This window comes from Arachis ipaensis, chromosome B7 (assembly GCF_059453495.1).
Source record: "Arachis ipaensis isolate K30076 ecotype BB chromosome B7, ASM5945349v1, whole genome shotgun sequence".
Lineage (NCBI taxonomy): Eukaryota > Viridiplantae > Streptophyta > Magnoliopsida > Fabales > Fabaceae > Arachis > Arachis ipaensis.
The window spans coordinates 57,527,501-57,535,000 of record NC_142442.1 but is presented as its reverse complement, the minus strand read 5'-3'; positions in this window follow the sequence as shown (position 1 = coordinate 57,535,000).

Sequence of the window (7,500 nt, the reverse complement as noted above, 5' to 3'; positions counted from 1 at the left end):
CCCCTGCCCACGACACCCGCTACCGCACGAATATCCATCATCCGCGTCGTGCGCCACACTAGGCCTGGCCAAGCATTGGGCTGCGCAAGACGCGTTGCCCCTCGCGGTGGCGAACAGGCCGCCCGCCGTTCCCACGTCGTGCTCGGACTTGGGATGATCCCCCTAGTCCTGGGCCGAGCACAAGGTGTTGCCCCGAGCGTGTGCCCAAGGCACAACTCCACCACGCCATGCTCCCTAGGTGGTGCCTAGGTGGGCCGTGCACGGACGTGTTTCCCTTCTTGTTGGTCCTTCGGTGATCGGGGTTCGCCGCAGCCAGACGCCCGTGCTCGACCTTGGACCCGGGGCGGGGGACCCCGGCGGCACACCACAACCACAACGTGCTTGCTAGTGTGCCTAGGGGATGGCAAGGCAATGTGCATCTTGCTGGCATTGCGCCCAGCAAGCCTTTGGACAACTCGAGTTTCAGCAGGCACGACACCCCTCCCCCCTATAATAGGCTGCCGAGCCTTTACCAAAGTGCCACGGGTAGACATCCTTTTCCGTGAGGAGACATACTCAAGGAAAGTACTCTAGAGGTCGAATTTTGACGCCGTTTTTTGCAACAACCTCTAGAAAAATAAGATCTTTCCATCCTCCAAATTTGGTGAATTTACATCGTGTGGATTTTTTTTGACGATTTTTTTACCGCCCGGAAAGCCGGAAAATCAAAAAAAATGAAAAACAGAGCAAACGTGCGATTTTTGACCTGGATTTTTGTGTGCAGCCTTCACATAATATTACCAAGGTTCCCTCAAAATTTCACGAAAAATGCACGAGCCAATTCTGAGATATGAAAATTTGGCTCCTCCGTTGCAACGCTCCGAGCCATCGTTGCAACGGCGGGTGCCTCCGTTGGGGGCGGGGGAGCCCGGCGGCACACCACAACCACAACGTGCTTGCTAGTGTGCCTAGGGGATGGCAAGGCAACGTGCATCTTGCTGGCATTGCGCCCAGCAAGCCTTTGGGCAACTCGAGTTTCAGCAGCGTGACACCCCTCCCCCCTATAATAGGCTGCCGAGCCATTACCAAAGTGCCACGGGTAGACATCCTTTTCCGTGAGGAGACATACTCAAGGAAAGTGCTCTAGAGGTCGAATTTTGACGCCGTTTTTTGCAACAACCTCTAGAAAAATAAGATCTTTTCATCCTCCAAATTTGGTGAATTTACACCGTGTGGATTTTTTTTGACGATTTCTTTACCGCCCGGAAAGCCAGAAATTCAAAAAAAATGAAAAACGGAGCAAACGTGCGATTTTTGACCTGGATTTTTGTGTGCAGCCTTCACATAATATTACCAAGGTTCCCTCAAAATTTCACGAAAAATGCACGAGCCAATTCTGAGATATGAAAATTTGGCTCCTCCGTTGCAACGCTCCGAGCCATCGTTGCAACGGCGGGTGCCTCCGTTGGGGGCGGGGGAGCAATTGCATATTTTCTATGATGGACTTTCTTATGAATCAAGGAAGGCTGTAGACCATTCATCAGGAGGTTCATTGAACAGGAAAAAGACTGTGGAAGAAGCCATTGAAGTGATTGAGACAGTGGCTGAGAATGAGTACTACTATGCTTCAGAGAGACACAACACTAAGGGAGTCATGGAGCTGAACCATGTTGATACAATTTTAGCCCAAAGCAAGGTGTTTGCCAAGCAACTAGCAGAGCTCACCAGGAAATTAGAAACAAAGCAAGTGGCTGCAATACACACACAAGATCAAGGGGAAGTAAGCACTGAAGGAGGTGATTGGGAAGAGGCCAATTATGTAGGAAATCAACAAAGGCAACCATATGATTCACATTCCAACACTTACAACCCAGGCTGGAAAAACCACCCAAACTTTGGGTGGGGAAACCAGCAAAACCAACATAACAAGTCCACATACCAAAACTCCAACCAAAGATCATACCAAGCCACACAAAACACTTACTCCCAACCATCATATCATGGCCAAAATAATCAACCTACCCAACCTAATCCGAACCAACAATTTCAAGATCAATTAAACAGGATAGAAGGAATGCTTGCAACCATGGGTCAGGACATAAGTGAGTTGAAAAGCTTTAGGGATGATGTGAGATCTACCTTAAGGAACCATGGTGAAAAACTCAAGAGGATAGAGTCTCAAGTAGGAGAGCTATCTCAACAGGCCCCCAAGTCAACTGCAGTGTTCCCTAGTGACACAGAAAAGAATCCTAAAGGGGAACAAAAGGGAGTGAGATGGGAAGAATGCAATGCCATCACCATATTGAAGGAAGTCTCAGAAGAAGAAGGAATCAGACCCTCAGAACAGGAGCCAGAAATCTTGAAGGAAGGTGTGGAAGAAGCTAAGCAGGAAAGTGAAACTGAGCAAGCCAAGGAACTGCAAAAAGGCATGCTGGAAACATACCAACCGAAAGCACCATTTCCTCAGAGGTTAGGAGGAGGTGAAAAAGGGAAAACCTATTCAAGGTTTTTAGAGACATTTAAGTCTCTCCATATCAATATTCCCTTTCTTGAGATTCTCCAGCAGATGCCTACACATATCAAGTATTTAAAGGAATTGCTGAGCAAGAAAAGAGTTTTGAAGGGAGGACAAACTGTAATAATGAACAAAGAATGCAGTGCCCTCATCAAGAAGGACATAGTCTCTAAGAAAACAGACCCAGGAAGTTTTCATATCCCCTGCATCATAGGGGAAACAAAAATTTACAGAGGATTCTGTGATCTAGGAGCTAGCATAAATGTGATGCCTCTGACTCTTATGAAGAGGCTACAACTGAATGAGGTGAGATCCACTGATGTAATCATACAACTGGCTGACAAAACTCAGAAGCAAGCTGAAGGAGTAGTTGAGAATGTGCTGGTGAAAGTGGGAAATTATTTCTTCCCCACAGACTTTGTCATTTTGGACATGGAGGAAAGCTACCTACACCCTATCATTCTGGGAAGGCCATTTCTAGCCACTGCTAGAGCGCTCATAGATGTAGAACAAGGAGAGCTAATCTTGAGAATACATGATGAACAGCTCATTTTCAATGTTTTCAAACCTGCATCTGAGCCTGAACCAGAACCTGAAAAGCCTAAGGATGATAGTAGCCATCTGTGTTTGGAGGAAAGCAATCCAGCAGCTGAAACTCTGAAACAGTCCTTGGAAGGCAAACAAGAATTGCAAGAGTTAAAGCCACGAGAATCAATAGAAACAGATCAGAAGGATCCTCCTGGCATAAGGGTCAATGAAGAAATCCTCAAGAGAAAGGGAAGAATTGTAAAGAAAGTGCCAAGGGGGTGGAGAAACAAGAAAATTCCCACTGAAGGTTTCTCTCCGGGAGATAAAGTGATATCAAGTCATTATCTGCCAATCCCACCTGGCCTCAAAACCATTCCTTCCCAGCTCCCTCAAGTGTTCACAATCAGGAAAGTTCTTTCTATGGAACATTTGGAAATCATGAAGGAATCAAATGGGGACGTTTTCAAAGTGAGAGGAGAGGACATCAAGCACTACAATCCACCCTAACAAGGGGCAACCGTCAAGCTAATGACGTTAAAGAAGCGCTTGTTGGGAGGCAACCCAACCTGAGGTAATACTCCCTTGCTGTTTCTTTTATTTGTTTCAATAAAAAGGTGAAGTAGTTTCTGTGCATTGCAAAGAATTAAGTTTGGTGTTTCACACCAAACAATGAATTCGTGGATCAATAATTCAAAGGGAAATGTGTGACTCTAAGTTTGGTGTTCCACCACACAGATCAACTGAACACAACAACCTTTGAATTATATGAAAGGAACAACCATTCTAAGCAATCACAGGAATGCTTAAAATCCTTAGCAGCAACTTCATTCCAAGGAGAATTCAAGGACTCAAAGAGCAGAGGAGTAAGTAGGAGACTAAGTTTGGTGTTCACACACCAACTTAAGACTCAGACACTTGCCCATACATAGTTGAGCTAACCACTCAAGTGCTTGAGAAGCAAGCAACTTCATCACTCTTTGCAGGAAAGGAAACAAGGATCTGAGAAAGAACATGAAGCAACAACTAGGAGAAGAAGGAGAAATCAAATTGTTTCCTGGCAACAAAGAGAAAACAAGAAATTTCACAAGGTGGTGGTGTTCCTTGACCATTCTTTAAAAGGCAAACAAAAGCATGCTTGATCTGGTTCAAACTGTAATTGTTGAATCTTTCTGGAATGTGAAGTTTTTAGTATGAGTGTCTGTTTACTGCTTTGAATAAAGTGAATGCCTAGATGTTTGGATATAACTTCACCTTCTGAAACAAATGCTTGCCATGCTTGTTCTGTTTCCAAAAATAAAAGAAAAGTTTGAACAAAAGTAGCTTGGCTCAATTAGTGACAAATCAAGTAGAATTAAGTGGTGGTATGCATGCTTGATTGTTTAGCCAGATCACTGGAAATTGAGTGTATAATTATCATTTTTGTGTAGAAGTTTGAATACTGTCTATGGATCTTGATGAATAAATGTCTTTGGCCATGAAAAAGAAAGAAAAATAAGAAGAAAAAGCCACTGAAAAAGGGCAACCAAAAAGCAAAAAAAAATTGAGAAAATAAGCTAGGCACCAATGGTTTGAACTTCTGAGACAAATGCCTGTGGTGTTTATGTATTAAGGATATGCTTGGATGAATAGGTTCTGAGGAGTGTTTCAACACTTGGTAACTTGGGTTAACTAACCCGGGATTATCAACCAAAAGTCCATTATCAAGAGCAACCTAAATACAAAACATTTAGTCACACAAAGAGGTGCTGGGCACCAATGTCTCAAGAAGAAATGTGAACTAAAATGCCTGTAGTGGATATGTGTAGTGCACTGATAAGAAAAAGAAAATGCCAAAGGCTTGTGCAACACATGACACTAAGCAAACAAGGAGCAAAGGAGCTCTAAGAAAAAGAAAAGAAAAACAAAGAAGAGAAAAGTGCCAAGGACATAAGAATAACAAGAGGCCATAGCAGTGTTTGATGGATGCAATGAAAAAGTGATAATCTTACCTGATAAGAATGAAAAAGTGATGCTACAACTTTCTGCATAAAACCCTTCTGATGAACTTCAAGTGCTTACTAATGTAGCCAATGTAATTGCTTTCTGTTTCATACTTTCTTCTCAAATAACTCAGGACTTGCTTAGGGACAAGCAAATATTAAGTTTGGTGTTGTGATGCCAAGGCATCTTAGGCTAGTTTCACTAGCATTTTTCTGTTAGTTTTAGTTGTTTTATGCATTTTCTTGAGCTTAAAGTAACCAAGAATGGTTAAATGAATAACAAAGCAATGAACCATCCAAACAGTATGATTTTGATGCAAATTCCATGAGTTTTTAGTTATATTACTTGAATGCTATGAATGGAAGATTTCTCATGAAATTTTGCAAGACTTTGATGCAATTGTTTGGATGATTTCAGGGAAGAAGAGGCTAGGCAAGGAAGCAACAAAATCAATAAAGGAAGCTTGAATATCACATGTGGAGTTTAAGTTCCAGTTTAAGCTTAAACTGGAACTTAAACTACCAAACCATATAATGCTGGAAATGGCGTTTAAGTTCCAGTTTAAGCCTAAACTGGAGCTTAAACGCCAGAATCATGAAGGCTAAGAAATGCTGGAACTGGCGTTTAACCTCCAGTTTAACCTTAAACTGGAAGTTAAACGCCAGAATGAGAATTTCACCAAGGGAGCATTTCCACGTTTAAGCTCCAGTTTAACCTTAAACTGGAGCTTAAACGTGTTCGACACAATCTCTCACCATGAAGCATTTCCACGTTTAACCTCCAGTTTAACCTTAAACTGGAAGTTAAACGCCAGAATTGAGAAATGAACCAGGATGGCCTTCTTCCATTTCCACGTTTAAGCTTCAGTTTAACCTTAAACTGAAGCTTAAACGTGTTCGACAATTCCACACTCCAGGGTTGCCTTCTTCCATTTCCACGTTTAAGCTTTAGTTTAACCTTAAACTGAAGCTTAAACGTGCTCGAGCTTGTGCCTCCAGGGAGTGCCAGCGTTTAAGCTCCAGTTTAAGCTTAAACTGGAGCTTAAACGTGTTATATGGAACAGCTTGACCATGCCTTCTTCAAACATAAATAACTTGAGCTACAAAACTCCAAATGAGGTGATTCAAAATGCATTGGAAAGAAGACATCTAGAGCTTTCCAAGCATATATGGCATGCATGGTGGATACTAAAAATGGAGGGAGAAAACAGCCCCGTAATGTGCATAGAAGAGCATAGTACCAACATGCAATCAGGCCAGCTGACCTCTTCACCTTCCATGGAGTATAACTCGAGTTACAGAACTCCAAATGATGCGCTTTCAGTTGCATTGGAAAGTAGACATCCAGAGCTTTCCAACGAGGTATAATAGTCTATATTTGGCATCAAATTGGCAAGGTTGACAAGAGAACAAAGTGACGACTCAAGAAAGGGGGGTGCAACGTTTGAGTGTAGTTTAATGGATCATTATCCTTTTTGGATCAATTATGTCACTCTACCCTTCAAGCAAGCAAGGCCCATCATCAACACCAAATCAAGGCCACAAGAATCATCTAGAATAGTTTATTTTCATTTGATTGTAATTTGCTTTGAATTTCATTTTCATTTTGTAATTTAGGGAGCCTATTTAAAGGCCTTAGGGACGGGGATGGAAGGGGATCCAGCCCCTGAGGAGGACTTTTTGGATGGGGAGAGAACTTTGGATCATTTTCTTTTAGTTTTGTAATTGAATTCAGAGCTATGACTCACTAAACCCCTTTCATTGGGTTAGGGAGCTCTATTGTAATTCAATGAATCAATAATAGTTTTATCTTCTTCTTCAATCTTTTCTCTTGAATTTTGTTAGAAAGCTTCTCGATCTAATTCCATTGGGTAGTTGTCTTGGGAAAGAAACTACCCATAATTGGAATCCTTCGGAACCTTGGGAAAGGAATGGAGGATTCATGCTAGAGAAGCTTTCTCACAGTGAATTGGATTGGGGTTTGGATGGATATTGTGACATGTAATCCTACCAAATTGTGGTTCATGAAACTGTGTGGTATAATCAGTGATCGAGCATCATCTCTTCTTATGAACATTTAAACCAAGGGATTGGGAATTTGTTCGTTTTTAGAGAGAATTGGTGAGCCAAGGGATTGGGATCCAATCATATAAGATTGCCAAGCAAAATTCAATGAATGCATTGGTTGAGGAAGGAATAAAAATGTTTTGATTCGGAGATCTCAATATCTCCTAACACCCAATGAATTCCCCATTTCTGATCTACCACTTTCTCTTTACATTCTGTAATTAAATTCATGCAATCACCCCATCCCTTTTAATTTCAGCAATTTAGCTTCTCGCTCTTTAATTCATGCAATTTTACATTCCGCAATTCTCATCTAAATCTTGATTCCGCTCAACTAGAACATACTTCTAATCCGAATTGCTCACTCAACCAATCCTTGTGGGATTCGACCTCACTCTATTGTGAGTTTTTACTTGACGATAACCGGTGCAC